The 21,579-nt window shown below is 42.0% G+C and overlaps 1 long non-coding RNA gene across 4 annotated transcripts; it reads right to left on the bottom strand.

The window, feature by feature from the left end:
- Positions 1-2,945: 2,945 nt before the first annotated feature.
- On the bottom strand, positions 2,946-19,584 carry LOC309559356. Of its 4 annotated transcripts, XR_014225464.1 has the most exons (4): positions 19,120-19,584; positions 18,908-19,053; positions 18,733-18,801; positions 18,487-18,688 (listed from the first exon to the last, which is right to left on the bottom strand). It is a non-coding gene; the product is annotated as an uncharacterized lncRNA (long non-coding RNA). The 4 variants fall into 4 exon arrangements; XR_014225461.1 differs by lacking the exons at positions 18,487-18,688; positions 18,733-18,801 and adding an exon at positions 2,946-2,970; XR_014225462.1 differs by lacking the exons at positions 18,487-18,688; positions 18,733-18,801 and adding an exon at positions 3,029-3,075.
- Positions 19,585-21,579: the final 1,995 nt, after the last annotated feature.

The raw sequence follows: 21,579 nt of genomic DNA, 5'->3' as shown, positions 1-21,579 counted from the left end.
GTTCTCTGTCCTGGGCCCAGTAATACCTTAAAGTGGCCCTGTGTGACTTTATCCAGAATGTATTCATTCTAGAGTATATAACAGGTTCCCAATCAAGCCTAGTAATACTGATCAGTATTTCTATGTAAAAGTCTGAGGTGTATTTTTTTATTTAGCATATAATGATTTTTCAATTTTTTTACCTCACTTTCCTCCATACATGGGGTATGCAATAAATCCCATGCAGGTATATATATATATATATATATATATATATATATATATATATATATGTATGTGTGTATGTGTGGGGTATTTGGACTAAAGCAGTGATGCTGGAACCTTGTTATTGGAACAATAGGTGTCCTAGCTTCAGTGGTTAAAGTTAAGCTTTGCAGAAAAGAGCCGTTATTTAATGTACATATAAATTTTATGTGCTGTAAAAAGCATTTAACCTTTGTGACCTGCTGCTAGCAGGTTACTAATTATGTAGAAGGAACACATCACTATACTAATCTTCATAGCTTACCCTTCTATGCCGGTCAGCTTGCTGAGTGCAGCCCATGGATTATATACTGGATCAAAGTAATATGTCTTGTTCATTTTATAAAGACGGGAGGAACTAGAAAATTGTTTGGTCAAAATGAATGATGAATATTATTTAAAAAATATCTTAGCAATCTGTTCTAAAATGTCATATATGATAGACACATGTACATAAATAATTATCTGACACCAGTGTATTGTTATTAGGCTCACCATTATACACCTCATGTTTGAAAGGAAAACCTGTGTCAGCAATAGCGGAGCCACACTTCTGTATCAGGTATCAGGTATGGAATGTGGTAGCCCCTTTTTTCCCCTCAATGTATTACACCACATTAGATACTGATGTGGGATATGTGATACCTTGGACTCATATTGAGGAAGATCTGATGATTTCATTGTTAAATCTGTGTCTAACACTGTAATTTTGTCAACAAAAAAGTTTTCATCGAAATTTTCGTCAGGGCCATTTTTCAGTGACGAAAACAAAAGAAAAAATACGCCACATTTTCGTCCACTGACGAAAAGTATGACGAAAATCAATTCGGTTTTCGTTAATGAACGAAAACTCAATGAAAATGTGAGGCAGGGACGTTTACCCTCGTGAACTAACTTCTGATTTCCACAGAGCTCCACCTGCTTTCCCTCCCAGCAAACAAGAGACTGTACAGCCAGCATTACAGGCCTCTGAGTCCTCAGACGACAGTCCAGAGCAGCACTGTGCGCTACAGACCTCCCGGGTCCCGATGAGAGTCCCACTTCCAACTCACGAGTCACGACGACGACCATCAAGAGCAGAGAGCACCCACTGTGAGTGTGTACAGTACAATTACAGGCCTAAGGCCTCCCCTCAGACCACCATCTGTCCAGAGCACTGTGTGTGCATTACAGGCCTCCTCTGACCAACAGCATCCAGGGCACAGTGCAATGCAGGCCATCCCTCAGACCTGAGACCACCATCTAGCACTGTGCAGCATTACAGGCCTCCTCTGACCACCGGCATCCAGAGCACTGTGCATTACAGGCCATCCCAGTCAGACCTGAGACCACCATCCAGCACTGTACAGCATTACAGGCCTCCTCTGACCAGTGACCACTGACCACCGGCATCCAGAGTACTGTGCAATACAGGCCATCCCTCAGACCTGAGACCACCATTCAGCACTGTACAGCATTACAGGCCTCCTCTGACCAGTGACCACTGACCACTGGCATCCAGAGTACTGTGCAATACAGGCCATCCCTCAGACCTGAGACCACCATCCAGCACTGTACAGCATTATAGGCCTCCTCTGACCAGTGACCACTGACCACCGGCATCCAGAATACTGTGCAATACAGGCCATCCCTCAGACCTGAGACCACCATCCAGCACTGTACAGCATTATAGGCCTCCTCTGACCAGTGACCACTGACCACCGGCATCCAGAGTACTGTGCAATACAGGCCATCCCTCAGACCTGAGACCACCATCCAGCACTGTGCAGCATTACAGGTCTCCTCTGACCAGTGACCACTGACCACCGGCATCCAGAGTACTGTGCAATACAGGCCATCCCTCAGACCTGAGACCACCATCCAGCACTGTGCAGCATTACAGGTCTCCTCTGACCAGTGACCACTGACCACCGGCATCCAGAATACTGTGCAATACAGGCCATCCCTCAGACCTGAGACCACCATTCAGCACTGTACAGCATTACAGGCCTCCTCTGACCAGTGACCACTGACCACTGGCATCCAGAGTACTGTGCAATACAGGCCATCCCTCAGACCTGAGACCACCATCCAGCACTGTACAGCATTATAGGCCTCCTCTGACCAGTGACCACTGACCACCGGCATCCAGAATACTGTGCAATACAGGCCATCCCTCAGACCTGAGACCACCATCCAGCACTGTACAGCATTATAGGCCTCCTCTGACCAGTGACCACTGACCACCGGCATCCAGAGTACTGTGCAATACAGGCCATCCCTCAGACCTGAGACCACCATTCAGCACTGTACAGCATTACAGGCCTCCTCTGACCAGTGACCACTGACCACTGGCATCCAGAGTACTGTGCAATACAGGCCATCCCTCAGACCTGAGACCACCATCCAGCACTGTACAGCATTATAGGCCTCCTCTGACCAGTGACCACTGACCACCGGCATCCAGAATACTGTGCAATACAGGCCATCCCTCAGACCTGAGACCACCATCCAGCACTGTACAGCATTATAGGCCTCCTCTGACCAGTGACCACTGACCACCGGCATCCAGAGTACTGTGCAATACAGGCCATCCCTCAGACCTGAGACCACCATCCAGCACTGTGCAGCATTACAGGTCTCCTCTGACCAGTGACCACTGACCACCGGCATCCAGAGTACTGTGCAATACAGGCCATCCCTCAGACCTGAGACCACCATCCAGCACTGTGCAGCATTACAGGTCTCCTCTGACCAGTGACCACTGACCACCGGCATCCAGAATACTGTGCAATACAGGCCATCCCTCAGACCTGAGACCACCATCCAGCACTGTGCAGCATTACAGGTCTCCTCTGACAACTGGCATCCAGAGCACTATGCATTACAGGCCATCCCTCAGACCTGAGACCACCATCCAGCACTGTGCAGCATTACATGTCTCCTCTGACAACTGGCATCCAGAGCACTATGCATTATAGGCCACCCCGCAGACCTGAGACCACCATCCAGCACTGTGCAGCATTACAAGCCTTCTCAGACCACCACCCAGAGCACTGTGTGCAATGCATTACATTGGAAAGTTCTAGAAGAACATCCTGCTCCAGTCCTCTGTCTTTATAGCAGAACATTATCCACATAAATTGCAATTACTTTAATGTAACATTTGTACTTTAAAAATAAATGACACTAAAGTATTCCATCAAAAGGCCCATGTATAGCTGCACTTCAAAGACTATTTAATTTGCTTGTTATATACTGTACATTATCCATTTGCGGACCGCCACCCCAATGTACTGCGGCCAGTGACACGTGTAGGCAAAGTGATGTACTGGTACGTCGCCGCCTGCTTCTGGGTTGAAGGCGCGTGCATACACACCCCCACACCGACACCAGCTGTGATTGTACACAGCTAGAGTCTTTCGGCAAGAGGATGGGACCTGCTGATCAACTGTGTCCAATCATAGGCCAGAACCCTGTGTTGACAATCAACACAGGGCTCTGTACAGAGGGAATGATCTCTGTTTTTTATCTCTGCAAAGCAGGGATAAGAAACACAGAGATCTGTTAGTAAAATCAGCACACATTACAAATTGCTAGGCATGCATTTAACCCCTTCCCAGCCGGTGTCAGTACAGTGACAGTGTATAATATCACTAATCACTGTATTAATATCACTGGTAATGTCAGTGGCAGTTAGTCAGTCCCCCCCCCCCGTGTCAGTTAGTGTCAGATTGCCCACCACACTATTGCAGTCCCATTATAAGTCGCTGATCACTGCCATTAGCAGTATAACAAAAATTCCAGTATATATACCATCGTTTATAACTTTCATGTAAACCAATCAATATACACTTTCACTTATTGAGATTTTTTTTTTTTACTATAGACCTATTATGGAATACATTTTGGCCAAAATATTGTTTTTTTTCCCCAAATTTTTTAATACATTTTTTTATATCGCAAAAAATAAAAAAGCCAGCGGTAAATAAATACCACCAAAAGAAAACCTTTTGTATGAAAAACATGATATACATTTTGTTTGGGTACAGTGTTACATGACCGGGCAATTGCCAGTTAAAGTAGCCCACTTTTAAATAGAAAAAAATGGCCTGGTCATGAAGGGGATAAAACCTTCCAAAGTTAATTAAATGCAATTAGTGCTAAAGGAGTATATACCGGTAACTAATATCTAGTTACATATTTCACTGTTCTATTTTATGTGCTTCTTTTTTTAGTATCCTACTGGCTAATTGGTTCCTCATTTTTATACCATCTTTAAAGCACAACTCCACTTTTGTTGGGAAAAATACATTCCCCTCTGGGTGATCTCTGTACATTGCAGGGATTTTATCAAACTTTGTTGCAGATACCTACATTTTGTTATTCTGAAGAAATCCCTCTTTGTTCCTCTGTGCCCCTGAGTGGGTCAAATAGGAGTGGTTTCATAATTATCTATCAGCGGTGGCAGATGCAGGGCACTAATGAGGAAAACTGCTGGGCCTGCATCCCTTTAGATGTGTTCCTATTGGGATTATCTCACCAAAAATGACATTTTTATTGCAGGGGATGCCAGAAATCCCCATTTTTATTTATGGATTGTCTTCAGATTTGGTAGTAATTTCTTTTGCATTTGCGCGCTATTCTTTTTTAATATACATGTCTTTTGGTTCATAGCTGCAGCAGCTTTAGAAATACATGGGTATGCTCCCCCAAATTTTTTGCCTGTTTATTATGTATTCAGTCTGACCAGAATATCGAGGTTGAGCAACCCTCCCCACCCCCCCCACACACACCTGTACTCAATCAGTGTCCACCATCAAGTGGATATAGGAGGAGTCCCCTGTAGTGCATTTGCACATCTTTCCCAGCAAGGAGTATTATCTCCAAGGGTTAGAAAGGCTGGATTCATCTCTTTTTCATGGATAGTGTAGGACCCACTGACAATGGGGTACTTTGACGCAGTAGTGGGCTTGAGCACGATATGGCCATATGGTGGGACTAAATCCCCATTTTTATTTATGGATTGTCTTCAGATTTGGTAGTAATTTCTTTTGCATTTGCGCGCTATTCTTTTTTAATATACATGTCTTTTGGTTCATAGCTGCAGCAGCTTTAGAAATACATGGGTATGCTCCCCCAAATGTTTTGCCTGTTTATGATGCCAGAAATCTGACTTGTATCTTTGTGCAGACTTCTGGGAAAATCGATGAGCCAATCACACAAGCAGGAAATGATGTTTCTGGGGTGTGATCAGTACACATTCTGTGTACAGAACACCTCCAGGTAGCCATATTGCATTGCAATTTCAGAAAATTACAACAGCTGCAGATTGAAAAGGAAAGGTAATTTTTTAATAACATTCAACTACAATATGATTTGTGTCGCAATTGTATATGCTATATTGTTTTTTCTTTATTTGCTATTTTATTTCCCCACGAAAGGGGAGTTACCCTTTTAAAGTGTAAAGTTAATCTATACCCCGTTTTTGTTATGTTTTGGATAGAATGAGGAAAGGTTAGAACTCTCAGGTTTTACTGCTCCCCTTGACTCCTAGAGATTTCCCTTCATTTTCCATTCTGGGGATTTCTTCTTATCAGACCGGAAGCAAGGGAAAAACTGCAATAAAACATGGAAACAGACAACAAAAAAAAGCAAAATACAAATAATTTTTTAAAGCACACTAATATGCAGAGATGAAAAGTAGCATAAATTTTTACTGAAATCCAATACAACTAACATTTCAGGCTTCATTTATCAAGCTGATTTATCAAGGTGATGTTTCATAGATGATATCAAGGGCTCCATGGCATGTATCGTGAGAGTGCTAAATCTTGCCTTCTGGAAGCTGGAAGTGACATCAATCCCTTGTATTTCACAGACTGGAAGTGGCATATTGAGCATGTGCAAATCGTATAACATGACCAAGATAGTTTGTTCCTATTGATAGGCTGGTAACAATGGCTGAGGAGTGAACAACTAGACAAACAAAGGAAAACAACTTAAATCCCTTTAATCACTTTACCGACCGCCCACCGTCTATTTATGTTGGTACTTTGATGCTAAATACCAGGGATATGGCAGCAGATAGCTGCCATAACCCGGTATTTCTAAAAACGATCGGCTTTCAGGTAAGGGTGGTACCAGCGGCAGATTCACCGCGGGATCACCCTTACGGTGCGGCGGAATAGGTGCCCCCCCTCCTCCTGCCACATCCCGGCCGTTTTCCGGACCCACCGGTAGCGGGGGAAATGATCCGATCCCGGATCCTCTGAGACAGGAAGTCGTGTAAGGGCAAGATGGCCCTAACTCGACTCTATGGTCTTGGAGGACCAGAGCAACCGCAAACGTTGTTGCCTAGCAAACTGTTTAAAGGGCTGATTTTTTTCCAATGGTTTATTTAATTAATTTTTTTTCTTTTTTTAGTGTAGTTGTGAGGTCTGGGGTCTTTTTGACCCCAGATCTCACAATAAAGAGGACCTGTCATGCCTATTTCTATTACAAGGGATGTTTAAATTCCTTGTAATAGGAATAAAAATGATCAATTTTTTTTTTAAATGGTGTAAAAATAATAAATAGGACAAAAAAAAATTAAAGCATCCTGTCCCCATTAGCTCACGCGCAGAAGCGAACGCATACGAAAGTCCCACCCAAATATGTAAACGGTGTTCAAACCACACATGTGAGGTATCTCCGCGATCGTTAGAATGAGAGCAATAATTTGAGCCCTAAATCTTCTCTGTAACTCTAAATTCTTAACCTGTAAAAATTGTTTAAATGTCCCCTATGGGTGATTTTTAACTGCCAATGTTTGTCACCATTCTACGAGCGTGCGCAGTTTCGAAGCATGACATGTTGGGTATCTATTTACTCGGCGTAACCTTATCTTTCACATTATGGAAAAAATTGGGCTAAATTTACTGTGATCTTATTTTTTAATTCAAAAAAGTTAATTTTTTCCAAAAAAATTGCGTTTGGAAGACCACTATGCAAATACGGTGTGATAAAAATATTGTAACTATCTCCATTTTATTCTCTAAAGAAATATATAAAGTTTAGGGGTTCTAAGTAGTTGTCTAGCAAAAAAAAATTATTATAGCTTGCAAACACCAAGTGTCAAAATAGGCCTGGTCTTAAAGTGGTTAATATTAGGACACTTACCTGTCCAGGGAGCCTGCGATGTTGACACCAGAAGCCAACCCATCCATTGGCTCTGGGTTCAGGCACCCGCATCCTTACTAAGGAAAACAGGAAGTGAAGCCTTGCAGCTTCACAGCCTGTTTCCTACTGCACATGTGCAATTTGCACATTCTGAATGATCCCGCTGTCTTCTGGGACCTGTGTATGTCTCCCAGAAGGGGCCCTAAATTATGTAGGTCATCTCGGTGCCCTTAAATGGAAGTGGTAGCGGGAACCTGGTTTTGACAGGTATCCGCTCCCCCCTCCCCTCCGAAAGGTGCCAAATGTGGCATTGAAGGGGAGGAAGAAGCAGTAAAGCAGAGCTTCCAACTTTGTGTGGAACTCTGCTTTACAGGATAAGTTTACCTTTGCGAACATGTTACATGTTCCACCTGTTTTTTAAATGGAACATGTAACATGTTTCCAATGCTGCGCCCCCCCCCCCCCCCCCATCTGTGGCAGTAGTACAGAGAAAAGTTCCTTATACTAGCTGTCAGTTTTTTTAATCAGTGCAGCCACGTTATTCATACACAGAGCTGTGCATGAATAAATTACAAGTCCCGACACCCTTTGCGGATGTCAGCTTGTAGTTCTCAATAAACTACCACGGCGCTGTGGAATGCTGTGGTAGTATATTTATTCTTCCTGTCAGTGGATCTGCTTGGCCATACGGGATGTACGGATGCATGGATACACTGACAGGTCTGCAGGAGACTTTCATGGCACCAGAAATCTGCTGATCGCTGGTGCAATGCTGTACAGGCTCTTATTATCTGCAAAAAAAAGAAATATGCATGTAGGTATTTATTTATTTTTATGCCTTAGTGCACTTGTACATTCAGTATCAGAACTATATATTTCCAGGGTAAGATGTAAGGCAATGTGCCTCTGACTGCAAGTCTCACAAGAACAGGAGTAAGATTTGGTTATGTCAATACTGTGCTGCTTGCTGGAAAGAAAGCTATACCTGAGGACCTACAGTGCAAGAAATCTCCTCATTTCTCCTTTATCTATTCTGCAGACCTGTACTTTCTGAATCTTCTCTGCTGTACTTTGTTTTTTTGGCCCACTAATCATCAGAAGGGGCAGCTCTGACATGAGCAACTCTACCTCTATCGAGTTGGCTGCCTACCCACAGAGACACAATGCAGTACATAGCACAGTTTGTCAGTAATTACTACAGGCAATATTGGTGACTATCCCTGTGCCCTCTGCTTGCATTTTTATGGGCACAATTTTGATATGTCCAGTCCTTTTTAAGAGAGCATTAATCCTGAATGGAACAAGAGCTGGCCATGTGGACAGAGGACCTCCTGCTGCCCAAAAGAAGTTAGTAGAAGAAATTGCTTCCTTACAGCATATCATTCTACAGTCTTAATAGCTAAAGCTATCCTCTTGCTAGTGACTGTCCTGTATCTATAGGCTCAATTCAGGAATGCCAGATGGCATGCACAGTCACCAGAATCTATGTATGTTCCCTTCCACCCTTTCACTGTAAGGAGAATTCTTTTACTCTCTACATCGAAGGAATAAAACTACTCTCTAATGTGTTTTTCTGAAAAGACACCTAACTAAATTATACAAGTGCTATGCATTATTTATACATCAGCTTTATTACTACTGACCATTAGATTGCTGCTAAACAATACTACAGTATAACTTGTTATTACTGATCATTAGATTGCTGCTGAAAAATTCTATAACTTGTCATTTTTTAAATTATTTGGGTCTGTTTATGGTTCATGCGTCTAATATGAAGTACTTAGGTATATACGTGGTATAACATGAAAATATATTGATGCTTCATATCAATAGTTTAGATCATTTAATAGAAATAAATTACATTATCCATACTTATCCTTCATTTATGCCAAATTCATGAGGACAGAAATATGGGGCTCCCATGGCTGACTTGTTCTTAAAGCAGTAGTAAAGGCTTAATTGTTTTTTCCTAAAATAGATAGTAAACATGGTATACTTACCTGCTCTGTCCAATGGTATTGCACAGAGTGGCCCCGAAACTCCTCTTCTGGGGTCCTTCTTGGCTCCTCCTCTTCTGTGTTTGCCCCCATAGCAAGCTGCCTGCTATGGGGGCACATCTGCCGGCTCTCTCCTGAGCCAATCCATAGACACACACAGCATGACTTGGTCCTGTCCCTGAATCCCTCCTCAGAGGATTTGATTGACAGCAGAAGAAGTCACTGGTACCCACTGCTGCTTCTGTGTTCCTTTAGAAGGGGAACAGAGAACAACACTGCTGCAGACAGGCTCAGCGCTGGATTGAGGTAGGACTCAGTTCAATATATTGGGAGGTGGGGTTATACAACTATTGAGACATTTTTTAGCTTAATGCAGGGGAATGTCTTACCTTATTTTTTTTAATAATCTCTTTTTTTTAAAAAATATAAAACCTTACTGCCCAGCAGACCTTGGTGCCTAACACCATATTAGAAAAAAAAAGGTATACAGTACAAAAATATACTAATTGGCACTACCATATAAGCTACGTAGGGCAAAGGTATAAGTACACTACATTAAGGAATAGCCTCGCAGAGCTCAATACAAAGGTGAGACCAAAAATGGTACCAATATATAAAAAGGTAAAAGAAAAATGAAATAAAACCAAAGTGCAAAAAGATACCTACTCAACCCCCCACTCCACCCCCTTACTTCCAAGCTGCACCAACCGGTGAACAATCATTTAAAACCAACTTTACAGTAGTAGAACCAGACCAGGGCTCTCTAAACCTGAAGGATTAGTGTACCAGTATCCCAGAACTCAGTGGTCAGAATATTAGAAACTTGTGAATTTTCCTTCAACATCACAACCATCTTATGTGGCTGTCCACGCATGAGGAGGGGGGTCACGACAGTTATGGTGGAGGGGCTAGCAATTCAAGGCTGCCAAACCTTGTCAAATTTTTTGCAACATCCTCTCCTAAAATAGGTAGCTTTGTAGAATGGTATCATTTTATTGGTCAACCTCTTCGAGTAAGCTAGGGACAGTAGGGTACTGTTGGTTTCTTCAAATAAAATATCTTTACGAGCCTAGAATAGGAGGATGCTTAGCAAAGTCTCTTACGCTCTAACAACAGTGAACGTCTTACCTTTAGAACCAATTTAAATGTGCTTGTTCTGTCACCCTGATCTTAAATACACTACATACCACTCTGCCATCATAATTGTAGTACAGAGACAACACTCAGTTTCAAAAGATTAGGTAAGTGTTCTCATTTAAGGAATTTCCAAAATAGGTGCTGGCTCAAATTGGTAATTGCTGGTGGCTCTCAGTAACACATCATATGTGATGCTATGAAACGAGTTGTGGCACACCGTGTAGGAAGTTCTGCACTAAGTAACAAAGCCAAAACCAGTAGGAAAAACCCATTTATTGAAAAAAGTGACCAATGCCTGCATTCCTATTTTATCCTCTATCCTTATAAATATAGAATAGGACTGTTGGTTTGATTTGCTGAATGATGTAAAGTAAACAGTTTGGCTACAAAACAGCTATGGTTTAGCAACCCAATAAATTGATAAAATTAGAATATTCCAAGTATTAAAAGAAAAAAAAACAAAAAAACCTCTATTTCCGCTGGTATTTTTTTATTTTTTTTTATTTAAGCGATAAGCAGACAAGTTATAATTTGATAACATTTACAATACACCTATGTCAACTTCAATGTTTGAAAGAAGTTGTAGCAATATAGCACATTTTTTTTTTTCTCAGCCTAGTGGCGTCTATAAGTAACATTGATTTATTTTCTGTGCTCAACTTTTTGAGTAAAGATTAGGACAGCATAAAGGGAGACTATGAGACGCTAAGGTTTAGTCTCAAGTCAATATGTTGTGAAGTTTTGTAACACTTGAAGTACTACTGGAAAAAATATTCATACTACCCTGTGGTCCATCTCTGCCTGAAGTTATGACAAAAGAGTTAATTTGCTGATCCTGCCACTGAACAAAAACTCAAAGTCATGGAAGGGCATCATTCATCATCTGTCCTTCCAGGCTGCACATGAGACCCAGCATATACAAACTATTAATCTTCATCGCCTGGCATGACATGTTCTCTCGTGGCTTATTTACTTCCCTGGAGTGGCTTTACCTTCTGTCTGAGCAAATAGCAGAAAAAGGAGACTATTGCAAACATGGGCGCCTTAACATTTGTACAAGCTGAGGTTTCAGAATACATGCTTGGCTGTTTGCTTTGGAGTCCACACAATGCTAGATAAACATTGTATTACATGAGCCTTTCCTGTTGGAGTTGGAGCCGTATTGTAGTATGTGGCTTTGGTTGGTATACTCCCGCACTACTTGCACACAGGCAGAGGTGGTTCAAGCTACAAGCAAACCAAGTGGATATTTGTTTGTTTGATATGTATCTTAACCATGTGTCTGCTTGTTATAAAGATACAGTATATTGCCAGTAGGCATATCCACTTATCTACCGTACATCTCAGAATGTCTCATTAGTCAGTAGTACAGATACAATTGCATTTGCCTTACCCTAGTGGTGTCTGTTCAAGCTGTAGCTATGTTTAAACAGTTTATATTACTAATCAGCAGATGTTAAATTTATTTATTTACTTATTTCAGGTACTTATACAGCGCTGTCAATTTACGCAGCGCTTTACATATACATTATACATTCACATCAGTCCCTGCCCTCAAGGAGCTTACAATCTAAGGTCCCTAACTCACATACATACACAGCAGGGCCAATTTTTTTTTAATACAGGATCCAATTAACCTACCAGCATGTAAATGTGTAGGTGATCAACTGGTGTTATCGCAACAGTATATAAACACACACCTTTTATTTTATTATTTAAAAAGTAGATCAAATAGTTTTACATAAATTTATTTTTAATACAAATTTGTGCCTGTTCATGAAAAGGCTAATTTATGCAGCATGTTTTTTGGCCTTTGGGATTCAAAATACACGCCAGTATGCCTTACTGACCAATCAGAAAATATTTTAGCCAGAGATATGTTATTTGCCCAGATGTGCAATCTAACTTGACCTGATCATATGGGAAGACAATCTGAAACATGATCATGATCTGTATGAATGTGAGTTAGGGATCTTAGATTGTACGCTCCTTGAGGGCAGGGACTGATGTGAATGTGTAATGTATATGTAAAGCGCTGCGTAAATTGACAGCGATATATAAGTACCTGAAAATAATAATAATCATTGTACACGTGGAGAAAAGGGTACAGGAGCTGAAGCAGAAGTTGATGACAGCTAGTTTGGAGGAGATATCAGCTGATTATGAACATTAATTGGAGAAGATGCATAGTGAAAACTGGCTGTGGGCAATGAAGGGAAGAAAGAGGAGGCAAAGATATCTCACTGAAAATGGAAATTGAGGGAAGAAAGCGGAGTCAAAAACATCTCAGAGAGAATGGAAATGGGAAGGCGAAAGGGGGTGTTGTTGGGGGGGGGGGGGTGGGATCACAACTGAATGTTCACCAGGATTGGAGGGGAGATCTGAATGGAAATGAACAATAGAACTTCAGGAGGGAAGGCAAAAAAGGAGTTGAGCATGAGACCAGAAGGATAGCAGGAGAATTTATAACTTTTTTGAATTCCTTTTTTCTGGATATTTTTGTTGTTATTCTGTCTCTCACTGTTAAAATAAAACTAACCATTAAAACTATAGACTGCTTATTTCTTTGTCACTGGGCAAACATAAAATCAGCAGGGGATCAAATACTTTTTCCCTCACTGTAATAGGTGACGCATGTGTTTCTCTGCTACGTTCACTAGTAACAAAATGTTTCAGTGATGAATGTGGAAGTCATACGCTCTCTTTTAGCCACAGGCAGCAGGACTGATATTTAAATGTGCTGTGAGTAGATGGTTAGGGATGATACCTCGGAGCTTGGCATTATGTACTGAACCCTAACAAGAAACAAGGAGTAGTGTTACATGGTGGCAAAACCCCCCAGGTGAAAACAGAATTTCTGCTGCTCTTTTAATAGTATACAAGGATACAGGATAGGATCTATGATGTTTTCTCCCTTATACTGTTGACTTTATGAATTTTGTTATTGTTTATTTTTTTAAAAGCTAGTTTGGCTGTACATCTCCTAGGTATCGTAGGAGTGAAGTTCGTTCTGCACTCCTGTGACCCGTTTTCAGCAGAGAGCTGGCTGAAGTCCACTCTCTGCTGATGTCACATAAGTCCGTCCAGGAACTGTGTCATCACAATGAAAGTCGTGATCCACCAGGTGCCTGGACCGACACCCAGCTCAGCCTCTCAGCGAGCCGCTGAGAGCTTGACCCGGCAACTCCCCGCCCCTCCACAGCCCAGCGCTCTAATGAGGGAGGAGGGGGCAGAGCAGAGAGCTGGTAACTGACAGCAGCTCTCTGCTCAAGGAGCTGTAAGAATCTAATGATCGTCAGTGTTCAATCGCTTGGTTCGCAGTGTTAGAAGCGCCGGGGGATAGATGCTGCATCCACCTAGGTAAGTATAAATTAAAAAAAAAAAAAAAGAAACCCAAACTTCTTTTTGAAATGCTAAGCCCACAAGCATTTTATACCACTATTTTTCCTTTATACTTTCCAAAAAAACAAATGCAATGACCAAGAGACAATATAGGGGCAAAGAGGGACCAAGGGATTTGGTTCCAAAAAGAGACAGTTGAAAGATATGATCTAACCACTATAATATTATGTAATGACCACAACCCTAAACTTCTTTGCAAGGATCTGCCTGTGTCACACTGAAGAATATAGACAGCAAATTGCACTTTAGCAGGTTAAGGCCGCCCATACACGGTTTGAATCTCAGCCGTTTCAGCAGGAATTTTCCTATTACACTATAGGTCTTTGCTGTCTCCCTCTTGCCCTGGTCTGTGCTCCTGCCAACCTACCTGTAGGAAAGTTATTCCCTCTACTATACCACAGGCTCAAGGGTCAGAAGCTTATGACATCAAGTTGGCTGGGCATCCATGTATTACTAAAAGTCTGTCTTTGGTTTCTGGTAACCTCTTGTGGCCTACCCTCTGCAAGGACATGCCTGCCTATACCTGTGAGACCTGTGTTTGCGCCAAAACTTCTAGTTCCTCTTTTGACTATGAACCTCATTGCAGATCTCCACTCAAAAACGAGAACACAGTTATTTGGACCGCTGTGAATCGCTCTAGTAAAATGCCCTTGCTGAAAATTCCCCCTTCTAACTCGCTGTCTACTTTGTTCACAAGATATTTAAGCTGACCATACACGGTTCAAATTCCTGCTGAACCAGCCGAGGTTCAAACCATCCATTATTGGGCAGGCTGAATGTACTAAATTGATCGATCAGCCTGCTGGATTCGCTTCCAATTATCGCAAGTGGCTGCTATAGCCACTAGCGATAATCACTATCTGGTTTTCCCCACCTGCTTCCACCCTCCTTCCTGGAGAAGACAATGGCCTGACAGGAGGGATTCCCCTGACAGCACTGTTATGTTGATGGGTTATTTGTGCAAATTTCTTTCCTGCAACCCGTGGCTGCAGGAAAGAAATTTGCACCATGTATGGCCTGCCTAGCAATATGGAAAGTCTTCATTACTTAGCTAGTAGTAATTAGTCACATTCTTATAGACTTGTTCTATGATATTGAAGTGGTTTTGAACCCTTTACAAATTGCTTCTTCAATTCTAATGAGTGTCAGAAACATACCCCAGTACTGTATTTATTTGTACATAAGTAACTCACCTTATTACAGAATACCACATACCACAGAATTGGGTATATTTACTAAAACTGGAGAGTGCAAAATCTGGTGCAGCTCTGAAAAGAAACCAATCAGCTTCCAGGTTTTATTGCCAAACCTTATTTGAACAATCTGAAGTTAGAAGTTGATTGGCTACCATGCACAACTGCACCAGATTCTGACTACTAGTTTTAGTAAATCCCCACCAATGTGTCGACGGATGTAGATTGTCCAATAACAGAACGGAAGATAAAAACGTTTGTGGAAACACTCTGTTTAATCCACAGTCCAATCCCATGGTGTCTCAGGAAGTCTTTCACCTTCGTTACCCAGCTCTGATGTTTCACACATATGCAGTCTCAGGACCATTTCCAAAGAATACAGGTCTCAGGATTAAAAAGGAAAAAAAAAAATCCACACACGTCAATAACAACCCTGGCTGGACTGGCGTCCACGAGCGGTCCTTGCAGGGTCTGCTGCTCCCCATTTTGCGTTGGGCTGTGGCAGGATAAATATGCTGTCTGAGTTAGTCACAGCATCCACTGATCCACCTCCCCCGCCGCTGCCCGCTGGTTGGTAGGACCGCCAGCGTCCTATTAACCAATCAGGTGCTTGCCCCACCCCCCAGGCCTTGACCTTCACAGGAGGAAAACGGAACATCCTCCTCTAAACATGGCTGCCTGTGCTGCTGCCCGGTCTCAGTGCCCCGCCCCCAGCTTCTTTGTGACTGAGTCATGTATGCATGTGTCCTATTCCTATAGCTCCACTAAAAGAATCAGGTCATAATGTAAGGGGGGTTGATGGGGGACCCTGCTCTAAAGGGGATCATCATCTATGGAGACCCTGGCCTACTCTAAAGGTTGATCTATGGGGACCCTGCTCCAAAGGGGGATCTATGGGTAACCTGCTCTAAAGGGGGATCTATGCCATAGATCCCCTTTAGAGCAGGGTCCCCATAGATCCCCTTTTAGAGGAGGGTCCCCATAGACCCCTCTTTAGAGCAAGCCAGGGTCCCCATAGATCCTCCTTTAGAGCAGGGTCCCCATAGATCCCCCTTTAGAGAAGGGTCTCTTTAGATCCTCCTTTAGAGCAGGGTCCCCATAGATTCTATGGGGATCCTGCTCAAAGGGGGATCTATGGGGACCCTGCTCTAAAGGGGGATCTATGGGTACCCTGCTCTTAAGGGGGATCTATGCCATAGATCCCCCTTTAGAGCAGAGTTCCCATAGATCCCCCTTTAGAGCAGAGTCCCCAAAGATCTCCCTTTTGAGCAGGTCGGATCCCCCTAGATCCCCCTTTAGAGCAGGGTCCCCACAGACCCACCTTTTAGAGAAGGGTCCCTGTAGATCCCCCTTTAGAGAAGAACCCCCGTAGATTATTTGGGGACCCTTCTCTAACGGGGGATTTATGGGGACCCTGCAATAAAGGGGGATCTATAGGGTCTCTGCTTTAAAGGGGGATCTATGTAGACCCTGCTCTAAAGTGGGATTTATGGGGACCCTGGCCTGCTCTAAAGGGGGATCTATGGGGACCCTGCCCTAAGGGGAATCTGTGGGGACCCTTCCCTAAGGGGGATCCCTGGGGACCCTTCGCTAAGGGTTATTATGTTAATCATGTTATTTTAAACTTATTTGTACTTGTAGAACTAGGCCAGAGAGTAGACAGAGTGTTTTTTGATGGTTTTAATTTGAAATGTACCTTGGTGTCCTTCACTAAGGTCTGTACTTTAAAAAATGTCCGCCACAGCATTGGTCCGTGCCTATTCCTGGGAATATTTGCAGAAGATAAATCACAGAACTTTTCTAACCAAAGCAAAGATCATAATGCTAAATTCCTACACTTGTGATGTGCAAATTTTTTATAGCCACTAAACAGACCGTTGCATGTGCATGGAAGTCTTCTCTCAATTTTGAGGAGGTATAGTCTAGAGTTAATGGAACATTTGTGAATGAAAAGTTGACTGCGGTCCAGGAAGACAAGCATGACCAGTTACTCTTAATATGGCAACTTTGGCTAGAATATTTGCCCCCCTCGCCACATACGTCACACTTGGTCCAACTGTAAACACTCGGGATGTTTTTACCTTTCCTCCCAACTCTAATTTTAAATGTTTCTCCTGAGTGGCATCTGTGGTTTCATTCTTCATTCTTCTTTTCCGCCCTCTTTTTTTCTTTTCTCTTTTCTCAATTTTCCCTCCATCTCCCAGTCTGCACTTCTGGAAGGAAAAGGGGAGCAGTCTCTAGCCCCCCTTTTCCTCATGGGATGGCGGTGGGAGAGTTAGTTTTAAGTTCCCCCTTGTCTTCCCATCAATTTTCTTCCCCTAGTAACATCTTCCCATAGTAAAATCTTACCTTAGTAATAACTCCTCATAGTAACCAAGTTCCAGTAACTGTTTTAGGATTGGTCAGCGCCTCAGGTAAGGGTCACCAATGACCTTTGAAGGGGGCATGACTTTTCCTTCTCGAAAGATCTGATTTTCTACTTTAGGGGTATATTAAGGGGGTCTTAATAGCTGGAGCTCAGTCACCTCAGAGGATCACCTCAAGGAGCAAGACCTGTGCTGTTGCCCCCCTCCCCCCTTTTTTCTTGTCGCGGCCCATATTATGTGGTGGTGTCACTTTTGAAATGTTCAAAGGTGGACTGTGTTTAAATTTTATTATATGTTGACGTTTTTGTTATATTTGTATGTTGGGAAAATATATATGATTGATTTAATGCTGAGACAACCTGAGTCGTGGTGACTAGGTTGGAAATTTTATTTAAAGTTTTGTTGTTAATAAAACATTGTGTATGTTTATATTTAACTTTTAAACCAATAATAAATGGCCGCGGCCTTATTTATCCAATCCAGTGTCTGTGTATAATTGAGGTAGTTTATTGGTATTGGGTAATTGCATTTAAGAGTTAATTATTCTGTGTTTGGAAGAATTCCTGCCTGCTATCCCATTATTACTTGCTTCCTTCTCTTCCTCTCCAGTTTTTTACCATCAAAGCATTGCTATTCTTTCAAATTAAGCACGCCCTATTCACCTATTCATTTTTATAAGGCAACCCCACAAGATCATTCGGTTATGTATCTATATGTAAAATTTTGCATAACAATTGATTATGTTGCTTATTGAACAATGTACACATTTGTCCTAGTTGGTCTACTATTTTTTATACTCTCGGAATCAGTACTCTTCAAATTTATATTGATTCACCCCTGCATCACTTAGGTGTGATTGTGTGATGCATTATGCCCTGTATCATGTGTTTGTTAACCTTGTGATTGCTTAATATTGTACATAAACCTTTTGGTAAAAGAAACAACAAACTTACTGGCTGGATCACCAGATGAAAATAAATGAAAGAAAACTAATGCAGCTATCACCAGTGTTATTTTAGTCAACGAAAACGTTTTCAACAAAGTTTTCGTCAGCTGCATTTTTACAGTGACAAAAACTAAACCAAAAGTACAGCACATTTTCATCCACTGACGAAAACTATGACAAAAATCAAATCCGTTTTCCTTAACGAACGAAAACGGGACAAAAATGTGAGGCAGGGACGTTTACTAACTTCCGGTTTTCACTGAGCTTTGCCTGCTTCCGCTCCCAGCAAACAAGCAAGTTGAAGGGACTGTGTGCACCACCCGTGACAACTGCCAGAGACCAGAGCAGCACTGTGCATTACAGGCCATCCCTCAGACCTGAGACCACCATCCAGCACTGTGCAGCATTACAGGCCTCATCTGAACAGTGTCCACTGCCATGGCAGCATCCAGAGCACTGTGCATTACAAGCCATCTCTCAGACCTGAGACCACCATCCAGCACTGTGCAGCATTACAGGCCTCCTCTGACCAGTGTCCACTGCCATGGCAGCATCCAGAGCACTGTGCATTACAGGCCATCCCTCAGACCTGAGACCACCATCCAGCACTGTGCAGCATTACAGGCCTCCTCTGACCAGTGTCCACTGCCATGGCAGCATCCAGAGCACTGTGCATTACAGGCCATCCCTCAGACCTGAGACCACCATCCAGCACTGTGCAGCATTACAGGCCTCCTCTGACCAGTGTCCACTGCCATGGAAGCATCCAGAGCACTGTGCATTACAGGCCATCCCTCAGACCTGAGACCACCATCCAGCACTATGCAGCATTACAGGCCTCCTCAGACCACCGTCTAGAGTGGCTATATCTGTATCTGTGAGTTTGTTCAAACCTTAATACCATAATTAATAACATGATATTAGATTTTTTTACTCCAGGAGTATATGAGTTTGGAAATTCTATAGAAATGCTTAAATAATGCATTACAATTTAACTAAACACATTAGATTTTAGTTGACTAAAATTATTTTATTCAAATAAAATGTACTGGAAATTTTAGTCGACTAAAATATGATGACTAAAATGGGACTAAAACTAAAATGGCATTTTAGTCAAAGACTATAACTAAAACAAAATCAAAATTTGATGCCAAAATTAACACTGGCTATCACATCTAAAAATTGGTAAGCTGCAATATAATAAATGTTTGCTTTTAGGTTTAATACTGCTTTGATATACAGTAGTAATCTTTTGACTGAAAAAATTAGTAAGCGATTAGTTACCCTATTAAGGGGTGTTTCTGTGGAGTATTAGGAGTGGTAGCCATGTCAGTCCCTTGTGTATTTTTCTAATACATTTACAGGAGAATGGAAATAAAGAAACCTGGTAATGACTAGAATATGTATTTGCCCAACAAAGGTTGGCTGCAACCTCAGTAAATTCAGCTTGAAATGGCGGATTTCCAGAGTGAACAATATAGTGCTCACTTCCTGTAGGAGAGATACCAAAGCTAATGTTTCCAGGGATTACGAAGGACTTGAAGTCCAACACACAGTTGTCTGAATACCAGAGTAGGGGAGAGTGGCAGAATGGGGAAAAATAGTTTATACTTTATCAGGCAGGAGAATAAACAGATAAAACGGAAACCACAATATAATTTTCTGGAACTCTAATAATGGGCCCTATAATCTCATATACTTGCACACTTCCTGCAATTCAAACTAGCCAAAATTCTCATCTTTTGACTGGCCAGAATTTCTTTTTTTTTTTGTCTTGTTCATTCACTTATTTTTGCACCTGTTGATTTACATATACATTATATTTCATTATTATGAATCACTTCCCTGACATTCAATCCCATTATGACTGGAAGACATTCACTGAGGTATTATTTGTTATAGTGATAAAAGTAATCAATTCATTTCTAAGCAAATTTGTCATATAGGAGTAGGGACACCATGTTGCAGTGCAGACAACTGTTGCAGAAATTACTTTTGCTTTTTTAAATATTCTCCAGATTATTTATTACCGAATTATAAACCTTGGTATATTTTATTTAAAGAGGAACTGGATGCAAAGCTCTTTGGTTCAGTAAGAAAGCCAATGGTTTTCTTCAAATCTCTAAACTAGGAAAAGTTACATTTTTGTATGCGGCCACATGATGTGTAGTTCTGCTCTTGATTATACTGTAACATATTCAGTTTTTATCTTGCATTATATTTTTGCAATATATATTCCTAGCCATATTGCATTTCAACTTGATAGCTGAATAAGTTGCAACGTTCCTTAGCCATGCCCCTTCCTAAGTGAGTCCACAAACTTGGATAATTTAGCAGTCAGTCAGAGGGTTATCAGGATAAGATCAGTCGATTTACAGTATATCTAAGACTTACAGTAAGAGTCATCTTTGGAGTGAAGAAAGTGAATATAATGTACAGTATGATGCCTAGGTCAGAAATTATAGCTAGAAAGTTTTTCTCCTGCCTATAGCAGCTCCTACCAGCATTAGGTTGCCTCCAGGTCTTAGTACATGCTATAGTTCCTGGCCAAATGACTCTGGGACTCGACAAATTATAACAGGAATGGGTACCTGTAGTCTTGAGGCAGGTCAGGCAAACCCTGTGGCACCACCGGAAAGCATCCATGTGGCAGTCCAAGATCATGGCAGACTGCAGACAAGCATGACCCAGTAAACAGAAGATGCTTCTGAGGTTACGGAGGATGGCAGATAGGTGTAGTCCAGAAAACAGTCCAAGTTCAAAACATGCAGCTATCTGAAATAATTATCATTGACAGTAATCTGATATTTTGGGGTCAGCAACAAGGAATCCACAGCAGATAGAAAGGTCAGGGAATGCTATCAAAAGTGCCGGAGCTCTGTGCTTGTGTTGCTTAAATAAAGTGGCATACAAGTGCAGCCAATCAGGGCAGGGCAGCCAGAGGAAGGGGCGTGTGGCTTCTAGCTAATCAAAGTGAGAGAGAAGGCTAGGTAGATGGAGTAACCCAATGCCTAGCAATGAGGACACAAGGGGTCCCAGGTTCCTCAGGGGCAGGCTTGTCAAGGTGAAAGTGATGGAAATTGTTCACAAGTCTGTGTATATGGACTTAGGTGGCAGAAACCCAAGAATTTTCTTCAGAACCAAAACCCTTCCAA

This window comes from Pelophylax lessonae (genome assembly GCF_965119305.1).
Source record: "Pelophylax lessonae genome assembly, chromosome: 1".
Lineage (NCBI taxonomy): Eukaryota > Metazoa > Chordata > Amphibia > Anura > Ranidae > Pelophylax > Pelophylax lessonae.
The sequence above is the reverse complement of the archived record's forward strand: the minus strand, read 5'-3'. Positions and strand labels throughout refer to the sequence as shown.